Genomic DNA, 25,707 nt, shown 5'->3' on the forward strand with positions numbered 1-25,707 from the left:
TTTGAGTCACATGTCACGAGTCAGCGACTCCAATGTGAGGTTTTGAGTCACATGTCACGAGTCAGCGACTCCAATGCCAGGGTTTGAGTCACATGCCACCTGTCAGCGACAACAATGCGAGGTTTTGAGTAACATGCCACCTGTCAGAGACTCCAATGTGAGGTTTTGAGTCACATGTCACGAGTCAGCGACTCCAATGTGAGGCTTTGAGTCACATGTCACCTGTCACGAGTCAGCAACTCCAATGCGAGGTTTTGAGTCACGAGTCAACAACTCCAATGAGAGGTTTTCAGTCACGAGTCAACAACTCCAATGCGAAGTTTTGAGTCATGCGTCAACAACTCCAATGCGAGGTTTTGAGTCACGAGTCAACAACTCCAATGATAGGTTTTGAGTCACGAGTCAACAACTCCAATGAGAGGTTTTGAGTCACATGTCACCTGTCACGAGTCAGCGACTCCAATGAGATGTTTTGAGTCATGAGTCAACAACTCCAATGAGAGGTTTTGAGTTACATGTCACCTGTCACAAGTCATCGACTCCAATGAGATGTTTTGAATCACCTGTCACGATTCAGCGACTCCAATGCGAGGATTTGAGTCACGAGTCAGCGACTACAATGAGAGATTTTGAGTCACAAGTCAGCAACTCCAATGCGAGGTTTTGAGTCTCCTGTCACGAGTCAGCAACGCCAATGCGAGCTTTTGAGTCACGAGTCAGTGACTCCAATGAGAGGTTTCGAGTCATGACAGCGACTCCAATGAGAGATTTTGAATCACGAGTCAGCGACTCCAATGAGAGGTTTTGAGTCACATGTCACCTGTCACAAGTCAGCGACTCCAATGAGATGTTTTGAGTCACCTGTCACGAATCAGCGACTCCAATGCGAGGATTTGAGTCATGAGTCAGCGACTACAATGAGAGATTTTGAGTCACAAGTCAGCGACTCCAATGCGAGGTTTCGAGTCACCTGTCACGAGTCAGCAACGCCAATGCGAGCTTTTGAGTCACGAGTCAGTGACTCCAATGAGAGGTTTCGAGTCATGACTCAGCAACTCCAATGAGAGATTTTGAATCACGAGTCAGCGACTCCAATGAGTGATTTTGTCATGAGTCAGCGACTCCACTGTGAGATTTTGAGTCACGAGTCAGCGACTCCAATGCGAGGTTTTGAGTGACATGTCACCTGTCACGAGTCAGTGATGCCAATGAGAGGTTTTGAGTCATAATACAGCTCCTCCAATGAGAGGTTTTCAGTCACGAGTCAGCGACTCCAATGAGACGTTTTGAGACACGAGTCAGCGACTCAAATGAGATGTTTTGAGTCATGAGTCAGCGACTCCAATGCGAGGTTTCGAGTCACCTGTTACGAGTCAGTGACTCCAATGAGAGGTTTTCAATCACATGTCATGAGTCAGCAACTCCAATGCAAGGTTTTGAGTCACGAGTCAGCGACTCCAATGAGAGGCTTTGAGTCACGAGTCAGCGACTGCAATGAGACGTTTTGAGACACGAGTCAGCCACTCCAATGGGAAATTTTGAGTCATGAGTTAGCGACTCCTATGAGAGATTTTGAGTCACGGGTCAACAACTCCAATGCAAGGTTTTGAGTCATGAGTCAGTGACTCCAATGCAAGGTTTTGAAACACGAGTCAGCGACTCCAATGAGAGATTTTGAGTCACGAGTCAGCGACTCCAATGAGAGATTTTGAGTCATTGGTCAGCGACTACAGTGATTGATTTTTAGTCATGAGTCAGTGACTCCAATGAGAGGTTTTGAGTCTTGAGTCAGCGACTCCAATGAGACGTTTTGAGTCACGAGTCAGTGACTCCAATGAGAGATTTTGTCATGAGTCAGTGACTCCAATGCGAGTTTTCGAGTCACCTGTCACGAGTCAGCAACTCCAATGCGAGGTTTTGAGTGACATGTCACCTGTCACGAGTCAGTGATGCCAATGAGAGGTTTTGAGTCATAATACAGTTACTCCAATGAGAGGTTTTCAGACACGAGTCAGTGACTCCAATGCGAGTTTTCGAGTCACCTGTCACGAGTCAGCAACTCCAATGCGAGGTTTTGAGTGACATGTCACTTGTCACGAGTCAGCTACTCCAATGAGAGGTTTTGAGTCACCTGTCACGAGTCAGCGACTCCAATGCGAGGTTTTGAGTCACATGTCATGGGTCAGCAACTCCAATACAAGGCTTTGAGTCACGAGTCAGCGAATCCAATGAGAGGTTTTGAGTCATGAGTCAGCGACTCCAATGAGACATTTTGAGTCACGAGTCAGCGCCTCCAATGAGAGATTTTGAGTCACCTGTCACGAGTCAGCAACTCCAATGAGAGGTTTTGAGTCACATGTCACGAGTCAGCAACTCTAATGCGAGGTTTTGAGTCATGAGTCAGCGAATCCAATGAGAGGCTTTGAGTCACGAGTCAGTGACTCCAATGAGACGTTTTGAGGCATGAGTCAGCGACTCCAATGAGAGATTTTGAGTCATTTTGAGTGACTCGTAATTTTGAGTGCAGAATCCGTTGCGGCCTGTTCAAGGCAAGGCATTTTTGAGCAGACCAATAAAGCATATGATGGACAGTGGACTGACCAAGGATAAAGCCTATCTTTATTTTAATTTTTTAACAAGGCCGTTAATGATCTCCCAAAAGGGTGTTTCAACACACCGAAACAGCCGGTTTTCATTCATGCACTCCCTTGGAGTTTGAGAAGTATGCATGCAAAGTTTGGGGCTGCTGGGTTTCATGGATTTGGGGTTATGGGGGAGACACCCACACACACACACACATACATACACATACACATACAGACACACACACACACACACACACACACACACACACACACACGCTGATACATACATTGCCTTTTATTATTAGCTCAACTGGAACGAATTTCAGGGGAGCTTATGCGATGGCGCGTAGTCCGTCCGTCCGTCCGTAAACACTTGCAAATTCTTCTCCAAAACCGCTGATGGGATCGTGACCAAATTTGGCACAAATGATATATGTTGTGTTGTGACTCATGTTTGTTCACGCCATTGAAAAAAAATCGGGGTCTTCGTGGGTCTACCAGGGGTTAAAGTGGATCAAGGTTTGACCCCCAAAATAGGAATTTGCTTTTTCCTCTGAAACTACACAAACAATTCTGATGAAACTTGACCACAACCTTCATCACCCATGATGTTCCAAAGTAAGTTTGTTCACGCCATTAAAAAAAATCTGCCCCTTTCCCCTTTGGGGGCAGATGGAGTGGGGGAGGGGGGGGGGGAAGGGGCGGAGGTGGCAGTTGCCCTCCAGGATAGGTATTTTTCTGTTTAAAGTCTTATGATTATGTTAGTATGATTCTACATGCTGCCCTGTCTTCTAGCAACCAATAAAATTGGTTTAAAATACCTTTAGTCAGTGTAGTATTCTGTTTATTCTACCAGGTGAGTGCCCAGGGGTATTGCCCCTATGTTTATAGATACTGTTACGTGTTCCTCCCCGACCTCCTGGTCTCGGTATACCTCTGAACCCCGAGAAGAGCCACGGCAGAAAAATATGTTATTCCGTCTCAAACTCAATATTGAAACCACACCAATGGTTGTCCACAAACAAAGAATATATTAAAAGGCACACAAGAAGAACAATACAACAATGATAGCAATCAACCATGCAATCAATATCTTAAGATGGTACCATCTTCTCTAGTAACCTAACTCAAACTCACTGCACTCCCAGTGAATGGTACAGAGCACTCCTCAATGTCTCTATAACTCAGAAAAGATCCCAGCGAAGAGGCGATGAGGCGCAGAGGCGATGAGGCGAGTAAGGAGGTGTAGGCAAGTCGTGGACCGTCACGTGGTCCAAACCAACAGCAAACTGGCATTGGAAAGGGAAATCCCAAAGACGCGATCCAGAAGTGCACATTCACCGTTCAATCCGCGAACCGCAGTGTAATCTTCACACGCCGCTTTAGTGCACACCCATCCCCGGCAGACCACCGGAGGGTGAGACCAGCTGACACGGCAAAAACTTTGTTCAGTGAACGATGCGCGAGGGTCAAAATGGTGGACGGCTCTTACTCGAGCCGAAGCCTCTTGGCGAGGATTCTCCTGAACCTCAACGCCTATACCTGACTATGCAGGTTTTTCAATACTCCCGCGATAACACCAATCGCACGAAATTCCTCTCATGGACTCCAAGTTCACTCGCGACATTTTCTCGACCACGCTCGGTACGGAGCTTCAAGACACGCGCCTTTCCACTTCTTCCTCACGCCTTCATCTTCCTCTCTCCCATCGTCTTCCGGTGCTCGATCCTGTTTCCTGTCTCGTTTTTTCCATGAGCGCTTTTAACCTTTTAACCACAATAACCATTTCCCTTAAACAACAATAACCATAATCGCAGTTTCCTTCAAACCCCAATAATAATAAAAATAATACATAACCAGAAATGTTTCAAGTGGATGGAAACCACAACCACAGAAGTTCCGAATCCGTAACACTTCCCCCCCTCAAGAAAGAAAGTTTGAACACAGTGTGGAAGTGTAACTCAGCGTAACTTATTAATTGGCACTGGTAACTTATTAATTAACCTGGTAACAAAGCAGATATATTTTACATGCAAACTCTGTGAAAGACGAGTTTGTAAATGAGTCAGGAATGCGCCCGAACATGATAATCTTTTGTCCACCTGGTCACAGCCCCTGGCTGAAGCACCCCCCTATCGTTTGGTAAACGGAACTCACAACAGGAGGGGAGCGAGCTGATACCAGGACTTGGTACATGCATGACCTCGGGGCATTAGCGGAGAGGGGATTAAAATCCAGTTTGTCCATATAAACGGGAGCAAACGTGGAGTCGGGAGAAGCTGCTGCGAGGAGCTCTGACCAACGGGAGTGTCGGAGGAACATCAGCCGAACGAGAAGGACATTGGAAAAGAGTTAACCTGATCCATTATATTATGCGGTATTATTTGGTAAATGGAATGAAGTGAATAACCAGTTAATAAACCAGACCTTTTGTAAACCTGTGTCCGGTCATTGGAGTCCTGTGAGTCTCTCAGCTACAAATTCTTCTACAATCTGGAGGCACCGCTGGAATTTCGAGTGGACGTCGTCAAGGGTCAAGGTGAGCATGACCTCTTGGGGATCTGTCCATTATGAAATATGAATTCTGAAGATGGAGGATTTGGTGTGTGGGACTGGCGATTGTCCATAGGAAATACAAGGATGAAACGTGTTAAACGACTGTAGCAATTTATTCGTGTTTTTTTTCCTCTAAATGATTTCTGTAAATACGTATTTTTGCGCTGGTCATTAAGGGTCTTACTGTGACCTGCGAGCAAACGGAGCAAGCGTGCACCTTGCGACCGTTTGCTTCCAGGACGTGTAAGGCCGGTACACTCGTTTACCCACCCGTACACGTATAAAGTACTTCTTTTTTTTTGCACTTGTTCAAAGCACTCGACTTGCTCGGCGCTCGGCGAGCGACAGGGAACCGGGAAAGGGAATTATATTTATATATATATATTTTACCTCATTCCAATTTATGGTATTGCGACAAAAAGGCTTATATCTTTGGAAACGACTGGTCGGATTTAGACAAATTAAAACTCGTTCGATCAACAAATAAATTCATGACAGACAATCCCACCTAATGCCGGTCCAGAATTACTATGAAAGATGGCGATTGGATAAAAATTGCATACCAACACTCCCTCACTGTCCCTCATTGTCCCTCATGTCCATTCCGCCACCCTGTCTCTTGCTCCCGTTTTTTTCCCCTCCCTTTACTTCCCATTGGCGGACGTTTTGCGAGAAGCAAAGCGTTTTGCAGGACGCTTCCAGGAAACAAAACCAGTGCTGTTGTTTTTTTTGACGAAATTTGCCAGATAAATAGCATGGGTGAAACAAAACCAGTGCTGTTGTTTTTTTTGACGAAATTTGCCAGATAAATAGCATGGGTGAAACAAAACCAGTGCTGTTGTTTTTTTTGACGAAATTTGCCAGATAAATAGCATGGGTGAAACAAAACCAGTGCTGTTGTTTTTTTTGACGAAATTTGCCAGATAAATAGCATGGGTGAAACAAAACCAGTGCTGTTGTTTTTTTTTGACGAAATTTGCCAGATAAATAGCATGGGTGAAACAAAACCAGTGCTGTTGTTTTTTTTTGACGAAATTTGCCAGATAAATAGCATGGGTGAAACAAAACCAGTGCTGTCGTTTTTTTTGACGAAATTTGCCAGATAAATAGCATGGGTGAAACAAAACCAGTGCTGTTGTTTTTTTTGACGAAATTTGCCAGATAAATAGCATGGGTGAAACAAAACCAGTGCTGTTGTTTTTTTTGACGAAATTTGCCAGATAAATAGCATGGGTGAAACAAAACCAGTGCTGTTGTTTTTTTTGACGAAATTTGCCAGATAAATAGCATGGGTGAAACAAAACCAGTGCTGTTGTTTTTTTTTGACGAAATTTGCCAGATAAATAGCATGGGTGAAACAAAACCAGTGCTGTTGTTTTTTTTGACGAAATTTGCCAGATAAATAGCATGGGTGAAACAAAACCAGTGCTGTTGTTTTTTTGATGAAATTTGCCAGATAAATAGCATGGGTGAAACAAAACCAGTGCTGTTGTTTTTTTTGACGAAATTTGCCAGATAAATAGCATGGGTGAAACAAAACCAGTGCTGTTGTTTTTTTTTGACGAAATTTGCCAGATAAATAGCATGGGTGAAACAAAACCAGTGCTGTTGTTTTTTTTTTTGACGAAATTTGCCAGATAAATAGCATGGGTGAAACAAAACCAGTGCTGTTGTTTTTTTTGACGAAATTTGCCAGATAAATAGCATGGGTGACACGGAACCAGTGCTGTTGTTTTTTTAACGAAAAATAATTCTGTATTATTTAGTTAACCAGTTTGTGTGAAACCCCAACCTAAATAAAAATTGATCTGCTTGGTGTTAGTTTAAGGGCTGTTCCAAATTTATCCTGATTATGAGAGATAATTACAGGAAATGGTGTTTGTGAGTAACAACCACCCTCTGGTCGAGGCTCATAGAAGGGGTGATGCTTACTGATTCGGCACGCTTACAATAGGTGTTAATGGTGGGATGTCAGAGGTTTTGGTGTGGGTTAATGTTCACACTGTTTTGGAAAATAATGCTCGATGCAACATGATCCTAAAAAAAAAAAAAGAACCCAGCCCTACATCGAAAGATCAGGAAGGGAAGGAATGGAAAATTTGTCAAGGTTTGAAATTAATCGGACAAGTGGGTCCCAAGGTATGGTCACCGTACTCGCAAGCCGTTCGCTTTGGCTCTGCGAATGGACCAAACCATTTGATGTAAATAGAGGGGGGGTTCTGTGGTCGTTCGTTTTGGCTTTGCGAATGGACCAAACCATTGCATGTAAATAGGAGGGGGGTTCTGTGGTCGTTCATTTTGGCTTTGCGAATGGACCAAACCATTGCATGTAAATAGGAGGGGGGTTCTGTGGTCGTTCGTTTTGGCTTTGCGAATGGACCAAACCATTGCATGTAAATAGGAGGGGGGTTCTGTGGTCGTTACTGCCACGTGGTTTCAAAGTTTTTGTTGTTGCACGCATGTTTTTTGCAAGCACGTACGGGCAAGCACGTACGTGCGGGCACGCCCTAGTATATATAAATAGAGGTAATATTGAGATATGGAATTAATTGCTATCAACAATGCAAAGGGTGACAAGATATGGGATTTTAATGGGATTTTAATGGGATTGCATTGTGATTCATTGGGATTATCCATTGGGATAATCCACAACGTTTCACTTTCGTTGTTGCAACGTTTTGCTCCAACGTTTTGTGAACATTTAAATGTTGGGTTTTGCTGACGTTTCCACAACGTCGCCACAACGTTTCACTTTCGTTGTTGCAACGTTTTGCTCCAACGTTTTGTGAACATTTAAATGTTGGGTTTTGCTGACGTTTCCACAACGTCGCCACAACGTTTCACTTTCATTGTTGCAACGTTTTGCTCCAACGTTTTGTGAACATTTAAATGTTGGGTTTTGCTGACGTTTCCACAACGTCGCCACAACGTTTCACTTTCGTTGTTGCAACGTTTTGCTCCAACGTTTTGTGAACATTTAAATGTTGGGTTTTGCTGACGTTTCCACAACGTTGCCACAACGTTTCACTTTCGTTGTTGCAACGTTTTGCTCCAACGTTTTGGGAACATTCAAATGTTGTGTTTTGCTGACGTTTCCACAACGTCGCTACAACGTTTCACTTTCGTTGTTGCAACGTTTTGCTCCAACGTTTTGGGGACACTCAAATGTTAAGTAAATCGGATAAGAATTCACGAGTTATTTAATTATTAGCGATTAAGGAAGTACTTATTTAATTAATTACATTTCGTATTAAATTACAGTAATTACATTACAGTAATTACCTGAGGTAATTACAGTAATTACAGTTCCGGTAATTACAGTAATTACAGTAATCATTACAGTAATTGCAGTAATCTTATTACAGTAATTACATTACATTAACTCAGGCACCTTTTGAGTAAGGAAGCTGATATTTGGACATGACACTGACCAAGTGATGTGGCTGTCAAGGAAAATATTGATTTATTGATTAATCATTTAATAAATTAACTCGTTGATTTATAAATGACTTATTTAATTAAAAGTCCTCAGAAATACATCTTCGGATGAAATACTTACAGATTGGTTATGCTATGAGCCAATTGATTAAGGAAAATATTTTGTGATGGCCATATTGGCAATTTCGTGGCCATATTCGTGGCAACTCAGTTAGTGCCACTGCACCTTTAAAATGCATCCCTGCGTTCATTTTTCGATCGATTGAGTTGAAATTTTGAACAATCGGATCTGGACTGTCGCTGATAACGACTCTAGCACGCACTCGTCCAATCAGGATGGAGCGGTATGGTCCCCGGATTATCACTGCTCGCAGTTTTAATTAATTTTACTTTTTCTCTTGGTCATATAATTTTGAAGACATGCATGTCATGATAGAGGAAATGTTTGTTCTGTTAAACGGAATAAATGTTGTTTATTTGTGTGGGTGTATTTTTGTGTATTTGGATATATTTTCACGACTAATTCCAGTTATCGTCCTGCAAAATGTCTGCTCGTTCTTTTTCCTTTGAGTCGTAAATTCCTGTTGAACTCTCATTAAAATGCGGAATTGAGTACGCTGTGTGATGATGGAGATCCTTGATGACGAATCAGGAATAGTGAATGAGCAAACAAATATCACGGATGGTACACCGGATAGGGAAAATGTAGATGAAACCCCTTTTGCTCAGGTGCTGTGTAGCGCTGCACAAAGATCCATATGAGCGGGGCCTGGGTGCTGTGTAATTAGTACACAAAGAACCAATTACTAGGGTGCTGAATAAACACAAAGATCCATTTTTGGAGCTGGTTCTCCCGGTGCTGTGATTTATTCAAAGAACCAAATCTTGTAAGAATTAAGATATGATTTGTCGACATTATAAATACTTTAATATATGTAACGATTTTTGTAACGATCATCCTGCAAAAGGTCTGCTCGTTTTTTTTCCTTTGAGTCGTAAATTCCTGTTGAATTCTCATTAAAATGCGGAATTAAGTATGCTGTGTGATGATGGAGATCCTTGATGACGAATCAGGAATAGTGAATGAGCAAACAAATATCACGGATGCTGCGGCTAGAGCAGTGGAAGCGATTTTTGAATTGTTCAATGATTATTCGATATTGTTATGACTTATTGTCAATAGGTATACTAAGTGGCAATGAGGTAGCTTGTTGCTATGTACAGTTTTATTCTATTGTTGATTATACCACATAGCTGTGGTGATAAAGGAAATGTTCGTTTAAATAGATGATTATGATAGGACCATGACTATAAAATCATGATGATTATTATGAATGATATCATAGGGTTCAAATGCAGAATGCTGCATGAACTTGGGAAAGAACTTTCAAGCCCTATGGGATAAATTGGGTGGTACAAGCGATGGAGTTTCAAAATTTAGCATGATTGAAGGAATTTTACAGTCTTATTTCAGGAGTTTTACGAAATTTATATTGCCAAGAGATTTTGGATACTATTAAAAGAAAAAATGATGAGATATTTTTCCCAATGAACTTTAATATCTGCCATCCATTTTGGCTGTCTCACGAATGAAGGATGAGTTGCCTTTAGTGGTTGCAAAGAAAATTTGTGGAGACCAGGCAAAATGGGGAAATATGTCAGATATGACCCTAGGACAGGACGGTGATTCATCAATTGACATGAGGTACGAACCCGAGGTGACGACCGATGAAATTCGATCTCAGTCAATGGATGGACCTGTCCTGACATCATTGGGGAAAGGGCTTATGCAAGGAGTCATCCAAAATGATGAATTTGATTTATTGATGAATATTGATGAATTAATTGAAATTGAATAATTGATTGAATTATTAATTGATTGAATTTAATTGAATAAATTTAACTGAATAAATTTAACTGAATAAATTGAACTGAATAAATTGAATTGAATATATTGATTGTTTGATTGATGAAAATGCGGTCTCAAGAAAGAAGCTTTGATATCTTTGCGAGATATTAACAATGTGGAGACAACCTGGGAAAATTGAGCAAGGTGGTGAGTTTATATACAGATATATATGTGCGGTTACCATTGTGTGATTTCCCCGTCAACAGAGCGGACACCTGAGGATTCACCCATTTCATACTGACCCTCCGGCTCATCTGCAAATACTGATCTGTGAGATTGGATTGTGCAAAGCCACAGCTGAGGGAGATTTTCTGGAAATCACCGTGTGAACAGGTGGAGAGATCCTTCCTGGAGGTACGAGTGAAGCTTTAGAGGAACCTGGAACAAGCTACAATGCATCCAACGTTACTTTGATAAAAGGTGGAACAAACTCCAGTAGATTTTATTTATAGGACATATAGTACAGGTGTGTACAGGTGCATTCCAAAGCGCAGATCCTAGTAATCTACCTGGTACATTGAGGGAATATTGAGTGGTATTCACATACAGGCAAAATGGGAAATGGAGTCTGCAAGGGCAAACAAGGTCAGCTAGACTTGTCCCAAAGAGGCGCTTGCGTCAACCACATGTATCAGCAATATGGTCCACATTCACTTAAAGATTTGGAATCTTGGCATGAATGGACAAAAGGGAGAAAGAAGGAATTCCCCAAGGATGGCACGTTTGACAGGAACACATTGGAAACACTCAGAGAAGAATTAGAAGCAAGAGACAGACAGAAGTTGAAGGTGGATTGGAAACCATTTTATTACTGGGACATCGAGTCTAGAGACAGGGAGACCAAAACGAAAATGGGGGGTGTGAAGAAAGAAATGAAGCAGATACAACATAGGTTGGAAAAGGTATCCACCCAAATGCCTCTTGAAGTTAGCAATGGAAAGCGATCCCAGTTCAGATTGTACCCAGACGCAAGGTCATATGAGATAAATGAAATAGAAGAGGAAACTCCTCCACCCTATCGGCGAAATAGTGTATATCAGCCACAGGAAGTACAGGTACCTGTACCTCTACCTGCCGAAGGGCCAGTACAGAGTGAAACGATTGGCTCTAGCCGACAGAAGACAGGTGAAAGCAGTGCCCCAGTTGAGGTGACTACCCCAGAGGGTGCAACTGGAGGACAGGAACCGACTCAAAGTGGGCAAGCAATACAACCAGCTGCAACAACTTCAACATACGGCCCATACCACCATACAAGGAGTAAGGGTTCTGTGATGAATGCCAATCTATCCAACGATCAATATGATCTGCCAATGAACATTCAAAACTTGACTCTCCCACAGGGAGGTTTTGAACAATGTGGCGTTATGAATTTCCCGCAACGGCAATTTCCAGGGGCAAATGAGGAACGCCCAGATTTGATGTATAGACCTTGGCAAATACACCAATTGAAGGCATTACAGAGCGATATGCCATCAATCAAAACAGATCCACTTCAATTCGCAGAAGAGCTACGATTGATTGTGGAAACGCAATTGCCGACTATAAGAGACATAGAAATACTCTTAAAGTGGGTAATTCCTAATACCACCACTTTGAAGACATTAATGAGTGAGGCAAACTGGGTACATGCAGTAAATGGAGAATTAGACATACCCACAGAGGCTAAAATGACACAGATAAATAAATTAATAGAGGCCATACAAAAATTGCCGCCCGTGACTGATTGGAATAAAGTGGTTACGTGCAAACAGAAAACAGGAGAGGATGCTAGTGATTATTTAGACAGATTGCGAGATGTTTTTCGACTATATTCAGGAATAGACCGGGCACAAATCGACAATGCCCTAAAACCCCTTTTTATTAATGGTCTGTTGCCGAAATTGAAGAGTGAAGTGGAAAGACAGTGTATTGCTTGGGAAGGCAAGCCGATGCAAGAAATATTGAATTATGCTTTGCATCATCAGCGAATTCAGGCCAGGAACAGTGCTATAAATGCCGAAAAATTGATGCAACTACAGACACAAGCCCTGATGACTACGAACCAACGCAATAGGTTTTCTATGCAACAACGTAACAATGCAACAGACAACAACTATGAATCAGGAGATAACCAGAGGTCAGAATGGCAACCCAAAGACCCAGACATGCAGCCCAGAAAGACAAGTCAACAAGTGGACAGAGCAGGTAACGACAGAAGCCGGTGCTTCAACTGTGAAGAGATGGGACACTGGATAAGGATATGCCCATATCTGAGCAGAAGACAATTTCGACAGGGAAACCAAGGACAAAGAAACCAAGGACAAAGAAACCAAGATCAAGGGTACCAGTGCTGACCGATACCTCAGACAATGATTAGGCCTTCATTGCGACAAATCCCAAATGACGATTGGCCTCAACAAATTAGATTACTGGACAAACATGAATAACTGTCGATGATTCTTGGGTCTGAAAAGTTTTCGGAGCAAGAATTATTCATTTTTTCTTTTGCTTGTAAGCAAATTGATAATTAATTGATCAAATGCCGAAATTGGATCTTTTATGTTGGGCACACAATTTTAAATTTACAAAGTTGGAACAATTGCTTTGCAAATTTTAAACCAAGGGACAATGGTCACATGATGATCAGGTGGGAATTTCGGACTATTGTTCCACACGATTGATAAGTCAGTGGTCGACTGACATGTAAATGGGTGTGTAGTCAAATTTGGATAAATTATTGTGGGAACTGAAAGGGTAATTTCAATGTGACATCATAGGGGTTTTCTAAGAATAAGCTTTTGGTCCATTTGTGTATTAGCATTTCTAAAATTGAAGGACAAATTTTATGAAATTGAAATAAAATTGACACCCATCTTGATCTGTAAATAGTTCCAACGCAAACAAATACGCATAATGCATGTGTGTGTGTATTTTTGTGTGCCAATGTTAGTGTTTTTTATTGTTTTGTGTATCAATCTTACAAGATTGTTGACACCGACAGTGTGCCTGTCTGGAAATGGATAGTTTTATGTGGATGGGATTGAATATGCAGAGAATCCGTAAAATAAAATAGAAATAAAATTTGATTATGAACATTATCTCTTTTGTCAAGGGAGATGGAATATAAAGATTTGATGTGCTGGGTTATGAGCAGCCATTAATTAAATAGTAAAATTGTGAGTAATTTGGGGATTCCATTTTTGATAGAATTTATATGAGAATAATAGCTATTTATGGATATGAGCTTCATAAAAAGAAATGAGGGAGTACAAAATTATCCAAATTTGGGAGAGGTCTTACACTGACTTCCCAGAATACTCTGCTCATGGATTTATATATATATATATAAACTTGAATTTTATCAGCATATAAATTGTGCTGCATGTATGGATGTGTATTAGGCATAGATGATATGGGAAAATAGTAAAGAAAATCTTGCTGATTTGAACAATTGTGAGTTTTAAAACGAAATGCATTGTGCATCTTAAACCAAGGGGCAGACATGAACGCGCTGTTACGTTATTTATACTCAGAACGCGCTGTTACGTGTACCTGCAACATATTTGTTAATCTCGCACACCTATATTGGCATACTGGTGTCAGTAGTACTCACTGGGTGCATAGAAATGGATGAGCAACAGTTAAGGGGGTGTAAAAAAAACACTTACTTGGATATTTTCTACAAAAGTAGGGGTTTCAATAAGTGGTACCATACACATGGGATTCATCAAATTAAGTTTTGGAGTTCAAACAAAGTCACTGGTTAACAGATGGGAATGGATAGTAAATAAATTCTTCGATGCTGGGTAAATGAAGTGAGATATTACAAAGACTTATTAGAGCTATTGTTCTTCCTTGCAGCAGTGGGAGAAAATTTAGATCCAACATAATGAATCTATAAATGAATGTGATAGGGATAATATCCTCAATTTGTACTAATTATTTGATTGTGGGTAAAGGAATTAATTAATCGTAGTGGATTGTTAACAAGCAGCCTGAAATGTCCTGAGAGTGTGCATCCATGTAATCAGAAATCCCAGATTTGTTTTTACAAACAACATTTTGGTAGAGATCTTATGTGGACGAATACTTGCTTGGTAGATAAAACGGTACTGCATGTTGGCAGCCACTTCAGTGGCCATTTAGGCCGAACAAATAGGGAAAAACTGTAATTGAATATGTAATTTACAGATGAGTATTTGGGAAGTAAAAAGGGAATTTATTGATTTGGAAGACATTTTTCGAAGGTTTATTAAAGTGTTGCAATATGACATTTGGCAAGGGAAATTATTGGATGGGAAAATTAGATCTGTTTATAAAATGAGTTTGTTGACCCATTGAAGTTAATTCTTTGAATTGTTGTTTAATTAGCATTTTGAGTTCAAATTGGAAATAATTTGGTAGAGCTTTGGTTAAAACCTTTGGTTGCAGTGTTTTGGAACAAATTGATAAACCGTAGGAGGTTGATAAGAATATAAACAAATATGGACCTAAAATAGAAAGATTGTTATGATGATATGAAAAAAATACTGAGATTAAAAGATTAAATCAAGTGATGTTGCAAATGAAACAGTAGAATTAAGATAATGGCATAACGACAATGTTATGAGTTGTGTCAATTACAATATCAGTGAACTCATATCACCACGAGTGACACACTGTTAGGAAAAAGAGGGAAAAGAAAAAAGTGGAGAGGAATTATGGTAATAATACATTATGTTTAATTTGTTGGTTTGGAAAAAATTGTTGTTGGGAATTAGGTATTCCCGTTTGTGATTGTAATCATATACAATGCTATTCTTAGTTTAGTAATAAAATACATACCTGATTGAATATTATTTGTGTGACGCATATAAATGAATATAACTTTTTGTGTTAAGGAAAAACAACAAATTGTTGAATGTGAAACTGTCGGAAGATATACATGATTATGCTGATTTCATGGTAAGATGTACCCTATCTGATTCAGTGTGTGCGGAAAGCAGATTCAGATGTGACTGAGCATAAGGATAAGACGAGATCACATTTTGGAGGGATTGCTAACGGAATTGGGAAGAAGTTCGAGAAAGAAAATTTGTGGCTAAAAAAAAAATGAAGTTAATCGTGGCATACACCCTCTTTCTCAAAGAATGATGAAGACATTCTCCCGTGTAACTTGGAGATGAATGCTTACCTTCACCAAGGAAATTTATGTGACCATTTGCCTGGATCACACTGCAACATATGAAAGAAAGGCGATCACTTACTCTTGTTCGAAGGCTTCGAACATTCACCACATCAGAAGTTGCAGGACAACGACATGTTACCTGCAACCTCTGTGAAATGCGGGGACATATGTTATTACTTCACCAACGTCCGGGGAACCAGCATGGAGCTGCAAAAAACGGCTGTGCCCTTGTCACAACAGCTGTGCACGATTCTGCTGGTTGCTCCTGGTAAGGACCATGAATGACCTGAACACCATGGTCCCAACATCATTGTGGATGCATCCGGCATCCCTGTTCCACATCTTGCTGGCCAATCAACGTCACACCAATACTTGCTGCCCACTCACAATGAGGGAGGAGGCAAGTCGACTACAACTGGGTGAAGGCCGTGTTCAGGAATTACTATGGTTTACAGCAAAAAGTGGCAAGAATGCTACAAGGAGAGCAGGGTCAGTCTATGACTCCGCAATGTTACCACAACAGCGAAATCCTACACGAAGTAGTGCAGGAGCTATGAAGACATTAGGAGAAAATGTTTCATACCAGGATTCAAACACAAGTGATCAGCCCTTCCTTTCAAACAAAGTCAACATTTGTGTGGAGGCAAACGTTTTTTTACCAGATGGTGCAGATGCTTTACAAAACTTGAAAATGAAGTGAAATTGTTGTATCTTGGTGATGGTGAAGTGTTGTTTTTGAAAATATATTTGTGATGCAAATGCAATAGATTGAACGATATGGAAGGAGTCAATGACCAACGAAATGTTTTGTGATTCTTGCAGGATGACGGTGTATGCCCAAGGGAATTTGATTACCAAAGTGATTGATTATTTACTTATACTTGTAATGATGTTTACTTGTAGTGAGTGATTGTTTACTTATATTGATGTTTAGATTAATGGTTAATATAAACAAAAAACAAAAAGATGAGGGAATTGTGGAAGTGTAACTCAGCGTAACTTATTAATTGGCACTGGTAACTTATTAATTAACCTGGTAACAAAGCAGATATATTTTACATGCAAACTCTGTGAAAGACGAGTTTGTAAATGAGTCAGGAATGCGCCCGAACATGATAATCTTTTGTCCACCTGGTCACAGCCCCTGGCTGAAGCACCCCCCTATCGTTTGGTAAACGGAACTCACAACAGGAGGGGAGCGAGCTGATACCAGGACTTGGTACATGCATGACCTCGGGGCATTAGCGGAGAGGGGATTAAAATCCAGTTTGTCCATATAAACGGGAGCAAACGTGGAGTCGGGAGAAGCTGCTGCGAGGAGCTCTGACCAACGGGAGTGTCGGAGGAACATCAGCCGAACGAGAAGGACATTGGAAAAGAGTTAACCTGATCCATTATATTATGCGGTATTATTTGGTAAATGGAATGAAGTGAATAACCAGTTAATAAACCAGACCTTTTGTAAACCTGTGTCCGGTCATTGGAGTCCTGTGAGTCTCTCAGCTACAAATTCTTCTACAACAGCAAAAACTTTATTTGCAGGCAAACTCTGTAAACAAACAAAGTAAACTCACAACCCAAATCATCAATTCCCATGAACCACAATAATCAATATTTCCCAAAAATAAAGCAACAAAACTTCGAACAACCCACAGAGATTTCCAAGGTTAATTGACTCTGGACAAAGCGTCAGCAACGACATTGTCCCTGCCCTTTACATGTTCAATTTCCCAGTTAGACTCCTGCAAAGCCAAACTCCATCTCATCACCCTCTGATTTTTTTACTTTTAGTTTCTTTTGAATGAAGGTTAAGGGGTAGTGATCACAATCCAAAGTCAAGCAAATCTACAGCACTTTTCCTCGGGAGGCCGAGCTGAAAGCCAGGTTCCATGGGGGTTGGGCAGTGAGGCCTGGAAGTATTCAATACATGGATGCCTTTAGGAACGTGGAGTTCATGGTTAGTCCGTGTAGGGAAGTTCACTACATGGACGCCTTTAGGCACGTGGAGTTCATGGTTAATCCGTGTAGGGAAGTTCACTACATGGACGCCTTTAGGAACGTGGCGTTCACGGTTAATCCATGAAGGAATTTTTGCTCGGCTGCTCCGCAGTATTCAGTGCTTCAACTCTTTCTAACTTTCGTAATAATCACGGTTGGAGCGCTGGTCACTGTAGTCACGTAAATAGCGGTCTCCTTCTCGGCCACTACCCTAATAATCATTCCTTCAGGAGCTGCAGTAACTCTGGGAGCCTCCATAGTAATATCGACTGCGGCCACCACCAAAACTACCACCACGTTTTCCTCTTCTGCAGCCCCCTCGATGCCTACGGCCTGCCTTCTCTACGGCTATGGTCCGACCCTCCAAATCCTTACCATTCCAATCCGTCTCTGCCTCTTTGGCGTCATTTGTGTTTTCAAACATGACAAAGCCAAACCCCCTTGACTTTTGTGTTTCCCTGTCTTTTACCAGCCGCACTTCCAGAAGCGGTCCATATTTGCTAAAGACAGAGGTCAGAACTTCTTCCTTTGTTTTGAAGTTCAGTCCCCCTACAAATAACTTGCCAAATTTGCCGCCATCCCTAACTGGTGTGGTGTTATTTTCCCTACTGGGCTTTCTAACAATCATCGGGTTATCAGAAACTTGACCACCGGCCAAATCATTCCCGATAATAAAGGAGATTCCCTCTACAGGAAGAGTGGCTTGTAAACCTACGGTGACCGGTCCTGACACCAAATACAACAAACAACAACAACATGCATTTTAAAGGCCATTTTCCTTGCTAGAGCGAGGGTTAGCCTTGCGGTCCCCATGACAATCTTCTCCATTTTGCCCTATTTTCTGCATCTCTCCTTGTTAACCCCCTTGCCCGCATTTCTTCTTCCACCATCTTTAGCCAAGTCTTTCTCGGTCTTCCCCGTCCTCTGCTTCCTTCTACATTCATTTCCATCACTCTTCTCAACCAGTCACTTTCATCCTTCCTCAACACATGACCAAACCATCTCAACCTGTTCCTCTTCACAGCATCAATCACAGGCTCTATTCCCATCATCTTTCGCAATTCATCATTTGTCTTCCTCTCTCTCAACGATACTCCGCACATCCGTCGAACCATTCGCATTTCCACCCTTTCCAACCTTCGTTGCTGCTCTACGTTCATTACCCATGTCTCGCTCCCATAAATCATAACACTTCTCACACATGCAGCATACACCTTTCCCTTCAGCTTCAACGACACTCCCCTCATCATCAGCACGCCACTCAGTTCCCGAAACTTCTTCCATGCACATCTCACTCGAGCAACCGTTGCTGAGTCTGATCCACCTCCTCCATTCAGCATGTCTCCGAGGTAGCAAAATGTTTTCACACCTTCCAGCTTCACGCCGTCTCCAAGATCCAACTCAACATCTCCTCCATCTGCAGCTCCCTCTGTGCACACCTTACACTTGAATGTAGCTGCCACACTGGTTAATGACCCTCTCTGACCACTACATTTTTGATGAACCCACTCAGCGCACATTGTACATTGAATGGAGTTCACTCCGACACCATTCCTACACACAGCACAGAGCCACTTCCCAGTTCTTTCCACCTCACCACATGCTTTACCACTTGCCATCACCTTCGGCTTTCCGATATTCACCTTCAGACCTTTTGTCTCCATACATTCCTTCCACGTGTTCATCTTTTCCTTCAGTCCATCCATACTTTCCGCAATCAACACCAGATCATCTGCATACAACAACTCCCACGGTAAACCCTCCTTTACGTTCTGAGCCAGCACCTCCATCACAGCTACAAATAGTAGTGGACTTAGTACCGACCCCTGATGCACTCCCACCTTCACCTCAATCTCACCACTGTTCCCGTCCTTCATCCTTACAGCTGTGCGCGCTCTTTTGTACATTGCCATCACTACTCTGATCAACCATTCCTCCACTCCTAACTTCCTCAATGCCCATGTCAATACTTTGCGTGGTACCCTATCGAATGCTTTCTCCAGATCAACAAACCCAAGAAACAACTTCTTCCTCTTCTCCATGTACTTCTCCTGCAACTGCCTCACAATGAAAAGCACGTCTGTCGTTCCTCTTCCTGGCATGAATCCAAACTGCATTTCGTCGATCTTCACTTTCTTCCTTATCCTCCAGCTTGCTTGCCGATATTTGCAGCTGCTGGCCATCCCAATTACCTGAAGTCAGCTCGACTCTATCTCGAGAAGATGCTTGCGTTAGAGGATGACAACCCTGAGGTTCATCAGAAGTTCCAATCTGGTTATCATGTAATCCGGCGCAGTGACCAATACTGGGCTGGCCTAGGCTCTGATCTTGTGATAGAACAGACATTAATGCGCTCACTGAAAAGCCAAGGGGGGCTGACTCGAGGAAGTGGGATGTCAGAGCACCAGAGAGCAGTTTGGACTCTGTCTTCAACCATATCGTCCTCCTACAACCTTGCTATGCAAGAACTGACCTCGAGTAGCTACTCAACAAGTGAACAACATAAGGAGTTGACAACATCCAGGGTGAGTCGAGATGAAGCTGATCGTGGCAAAGTTGCCGAAAAACTGGACAGCTTCACACCATTTTCTGATGACAAGTCATTGCGCAATATCATCACAGGGGTTACTGCAAATGAGGATGTCAATGTTCATGACCTATTCAAAGTAGGTAGTGACATTGTCAAGAAGATGGATGATCACCCAGCTTACTCCTATTCACACAAAAGGAGTTCTAAAGCCAAGACACTTGCATTCAGCAGGGCAGTCAAAGTTGCTGAGGACCGCACAATAGATCCAGCGTTACTATTCCAGAGGTTCTTAGTGGTGTCACAGACGGGAGATCTCCAGATAGGTGAAGTGATGAAATATGAACTCTGCCCATACCCAATGTCTCTTTTTGAGGCAAAAAACATCCTGCGCCAGCCAGATAAACCACAGTTGGCGGAGGCAATAAGGAATTATGCTACAACCAAATCTGACAATGCTGTCAACCAGACAGTTCCAGGAACAGATCACTATGTTCTTGACGGGGGATCACTTATTCACCGCTTAAAGTGGACAGAGGGATTCACCTACAGTTCCATTGCAGATGAATATGCCTCATTTACAGTACGACACTATGGCAAAGCTACTGTTGTGTTTGATGGTTATGAGGCTGGGCCAAGCACAAAGGACTGTTCTCATCAACGTCGGAATAGAAACAAGAATGCCACCAAGGTTAACATTACGGAGTCAACAAAATTTGTTGGGAAAAAGGAGGACTTTCTGTCGAATGAGTCAAACAAGCAGGCAATGATACTGTTGATTATAGAGGTGTTGCACAAGGAAGGCTGTGAGGTGATCCAAGCAGAGGGAGATGCTGATGTTGAGATTGCAAAAGCGGCCGTCGCAAATGCGGCTTCCAGATCTACAACCCTCATTGGAGAAGATACAGATCTCCTTCTCCTCCTGCTCTTCTATATGGTGGAGACAAACTGCATTGAACTCTATTTCCGTTCTGACAAGGCAAAATAAAATGTCTACAATATCAAAGTCCTTCAGCAGATACTTGGAAATGCAGCCTGCAGAGATATATTGTTCCTTCATGCATTAACTGGCTGTGACGCAACGTCTCGTGTCTTTGGGATTGGAAAGAAGTCAGGGTTTCAAAGAATCATCAAGAAAGAAAAGGAACTGATAGACAGCTCAAAGGTGTTCTGTAAACCACAGCAGAGTCAGGATGTTATTGAAACTGCAGGCTGCAGAGCAATGGTGGCATTGTTTAAAGCAAATCAGAACGACTCATTGGCATCGATCAGATACAACATTCTCTGCAAAAAGGTTGCAAGGGCTAAGGCATTTGTCACTCCTGAAAGACTGCCACCCACATCCGCTGCCTGCAAGTTTCATTCTCTGCGGACCTATTACCAGGTAATGGAATGGATGGGCCTTTGTTGTGGAATGGAGCCAACGGAGTGGGGATGGAAGGTAGAAGGAGGAAAACTTGTTCCAGTGATGACAGACAAAAGCCCTGCTCCAGACATACTACTTCAGATGATTCACTGCAACTGTTCAGGGGGGTGCAAAACACTAAGGTGTTCATGTAGGAAGCATGGATTAGAGTGCACCAGTGCATGTGGACATTGCCAGGACAGCAACTGTGACAATATGAGTGTTGAACCAGACATAGAGGAGGAGGAGGAGGACGATGAAACTGGAATCTAAGACTAGAAGGCATATGGTACTTCCACATGTGTCAAAATTGTCCAATTTTTTATATGTTGCTTTCCATGTCATAGACTGGCAGAAACAATCAAAGAACATATATTTGTGCAAATATTTACTTTAAATTGCGAATGGTCTCAGGATTAGCACTGCATAAACTACCAGCAACGATCATAATACAAATATTGGTGCAAAATTAACTTTAAATTGTTAGTGGTCTGATGATTATCAGTCAATTTTTTTACGTTTTATCTGCCGGCAGCCATCTTGTTTTCTGACGTCACTGAGGGACTTTCCCATGCGTCAAAATTGTCCAACTTTTAATATGTTGTCTTCCACTTCATAAACTACTAGAAATAAGCATAAAACAAAAATTTGCAATTTTTTTGGGGTCAGGCAGTATATTGACCCGTCTACTCCTCTCCAACACCCTTTCCAATACCTTCATTCCATGCTCCAATAACTTTATCGCTCGGTACGAGCCACACTCCAGAGGGTCACCTTTCCCCTTGTATAGAGGGACGAGGGTACTCAGTTCCCAATCCACTGGAATGCGGCCTTCTTTCACCACCAGATTACAGATCTCTGTCATTCTCTTCACACCCCAACTTCCTGCTGCCTTCAACATATCTCCCACAACTCCCGTCGGCCCTCCCGCTTTTCTACCCTTCATTGCTTTTATCGCTTCCTCAACTTCCTTCTCAGTTATCTTCTCTGCCGGTCCTAAAACTGGGTTACTCTCTATGTTGCCATCCCATTCATTCTCTGTATTCAACAGCATTTCCATATATCTTTTCCATCTTCCTTTAATTCCATCTGGGTCGACAACCATTTGTCCCACTTCATCCTTCAAGGAACTCACCCCCATCACATCACACCTCTCTTTCGCTATCTGCTTTGCAATCCTGAATACCGCTCTCTGACCCTCGTCCGAATCCAAGTGTTCTCCGAACATTTTCCTACATGCCTCCTGCGCCTTTGCTACCTCTTTCTTTGCAGCCTTCCTGGCTGCCTTATAACTTTCATGCTCTGCTGTTTCTGCTCCCGTACCCTTCGCCTTCTGCCACTGCTTGAACTTCTTCCTCTTCACGTCAATCCTCTTTCCAACTTCATCATCCCACCACCATGTTTCCGAGTGCCTCGGTGGTCCTTTTGTCCATCCACATACCTCACCAACGGCTCCCAACAGACTAGCTTTCATTGACATCCAACCACTTTCAAGCTCAACCACATCATCCTCGACCCTACTCAGCCTCTCTTTTAATGCCTCCCTTACTGTCACTTCTTTCAACCTCCACACCTTCATTCTCGGTTGGTACTTCACCCGCCGAGCTCTCCTCGCACCTTTCACCCTTACGTCGCAGACAACCAAGTGGTGCTGTGAAACAGCCTCCTCCCCCGGGATCACCTTTGTGTCCCGGAGGTGCCCCCTATCTCGCCTACGCACCATCAGGTAGTCAACGGTTGTCGTCGACCCACCTGACGTGTGTGTAACAAGCTTATTATCCTCTTTCTGGAACTGAGTATTACAAATCAACAAATCAGCTCCATCAGCAAACTCCAAAATCCTTTCACCTTCTCCATTTCTCACACCATATCCGTAACCCCCATGAACTCCCTCAAAACCATCAATACTCCTTCCCACATGTCCATTTAGGTCTCCTCCTACCACAACAACTTCCTCATCTTTCACGTTTTCCATCAGCTTCTCTAACGCACACCAGAACTTGTCCTTTTCCTCATCGCTTCGACCAACCTGCGGAGCATATCCCGAGATGACGTTCACCAAGAGCTTTCCAATCATCATTTTCACCATCATCAACCTATCACTCACTCTAGTCACACTCACCACACTGTCTACAAACTCCTCAGAAAACAGGACACCAACACCATTCACGCCCTCCAGGCACCCTTGCCACACAAACTTGTATTTCTGTCCCTGCCTACCCTTCACCATTCTCACACCACTTCCCTTCCATCTCGTCTCTTGCACACAACATATGTCTACTCTTCTTCTGACCAATACTTCCACCATTTCTCCTGATCTCCCTGTCATTGTCCCTACATTCCATGTCCCAAACCTCAGAAACCGATCTCCACTTCGGGCTGTACCCTGCCCATATGTAGTTGTAATTGTCATGGTTCTCTTTTTTTGAGGCAATGTTTTTATGGCCGGATGCCCTTCCTGACGCCAACCCTCTTAGTCGTCTTTTACGACACGCAGGGATACGGTGTACCTATTCTTATCCAGGGTACACACCGGGAAACGTTTAAAACATGGAAATTCTGGGGGGAGGGGGGGAGGGTGTCAAGGGAAAGATAAAATGAAAATAAACCCCTTCAGCCAGCACTTAGCTTGGCACCCCAAAGAGTACTTTCAGGAGCTTGGCGGCTGTTGAAACTGGGGTAGCCACTCATGCGGGAAGTGGTCCAAAATGGCGGTGTCGAACACCGTGCGTCGAAGACACAACAAGCGTGAGGCGAGCAGATTAGACGGCCTCCTTTCGATTCTCTACCGTCAAGTCCAAATGCGGCCTTCAGCTTCCAAGAGCCCAGCAGTTGTCCAAAACCTCGTGTGGGGAAATGTGGTATCTGTCCGTCGTCTTGTCCACCGTCCACACGCGGCTCCAAGCTCCGGCGTGAGGAAGCCCTCCGTCCGCCCGCACGCTTCGCCAGGCCCCGATGCTTTTATGCTTCAGCACACTGACACAGCCACTTAATATTCCCTGTGTGTCGACTCTTATTCCCTGACACGAAATCAGACCCTCAAATGGATGAAATGAAGTGGAGCTCTAACACAGCCACCAATCCCCTGTAAATGAACACTATCACCAGTTGCCATCTCCCCTGACAAGGGCAAAATGCCTTCAAGCATCAAAGATTGATGTGCTCCTGTGTCCCTCAATACCCTAACCGGTTTCTGGTTAGTCGAGTCTACATCCAGTGACACCAACCCCTCTGAAATAAATGGTTGGTAACCCTTTTGAGGGCGATTTCTCACATTTGACATTGCATTCGGAGTTGTACTAGTCGAACTCTGCTCCTGATTTCCCTTTTCCAGAGCATAACAGTGGGACATCAAGTGTCCAGGTTTATGGCAAAAAGCGCAAGTAGGCCCGGAGGAGAACCTCGTGGTCTGCCTCGAGCCCCCCGGAAGATGGGTCTGTCTTGGAACCGTAGTCTTCTGATTTCTAAAAGTTGTGGTATCAGAGTTGTCCTCATAGTCATCTCGAGGCCATCCCCATGAATTTTCGTTCTCCGCACCGGATGTACCATAGCTCCCTTGTTTAAGTCTAGGCGAGAAGTTAGGTTTGTGGAACCCCATCCTGTGTGTTAAGGCATAGTCATCTGCCATGGTTGCTGCCTCATACAACTTTGGTACTTTCCTTTCCTCCAGATGTACTTTAATGTCCTCGTGGACACACTGTTGGAATTCCTCCACCAGGATCAATTGTCACAACAGTTCGAAGTCTTTCCCAACCCCTTTTGAATCACACCACCTATCAAAGATGGTTTCTTTCATTCTGGCAAACTCCACATGGGTCTCACTCTCCCTCTTCCTGGCATTCCGGAATTTTTGCCAGTAAGCTTCAGGGACCAATTCATAGGCTTTGAGAATGTTTTTCTTCACTATCTCATAATCTGCACATTGGTCAATCGGTAAAGCCGAATAAATATCTTGAGCTTTACCCACCAGAACACTTTGCACTAACAAGGTCCAGGACTCCTCAGGCCATTTTAGCAGTTGAGCCACTTTCTCAAAGTGTGAAAAAAATTTGGCTACTTCCTTTTCATTGAAGGGTGGAACCAGCCTCACGTGTCTGCCAACATCCCAGGTGTTCTGACTAGGTGTCGAACCAGTCAGCATGG

Source organism: Myxine glutinosa, chromosome 1 (genome assembly GCF_964187855.1).
Source record: "Myxine glutinosa chromosome 1, kmMyxGlut1.1, whole genome shotgun sequence".
Taxonomy (NCBI): Eukaryota; Metazoa; Chordata; class Myxini; order Myxiniformes; family Myxinidae; genus Myxine; species Myxine glutinosa.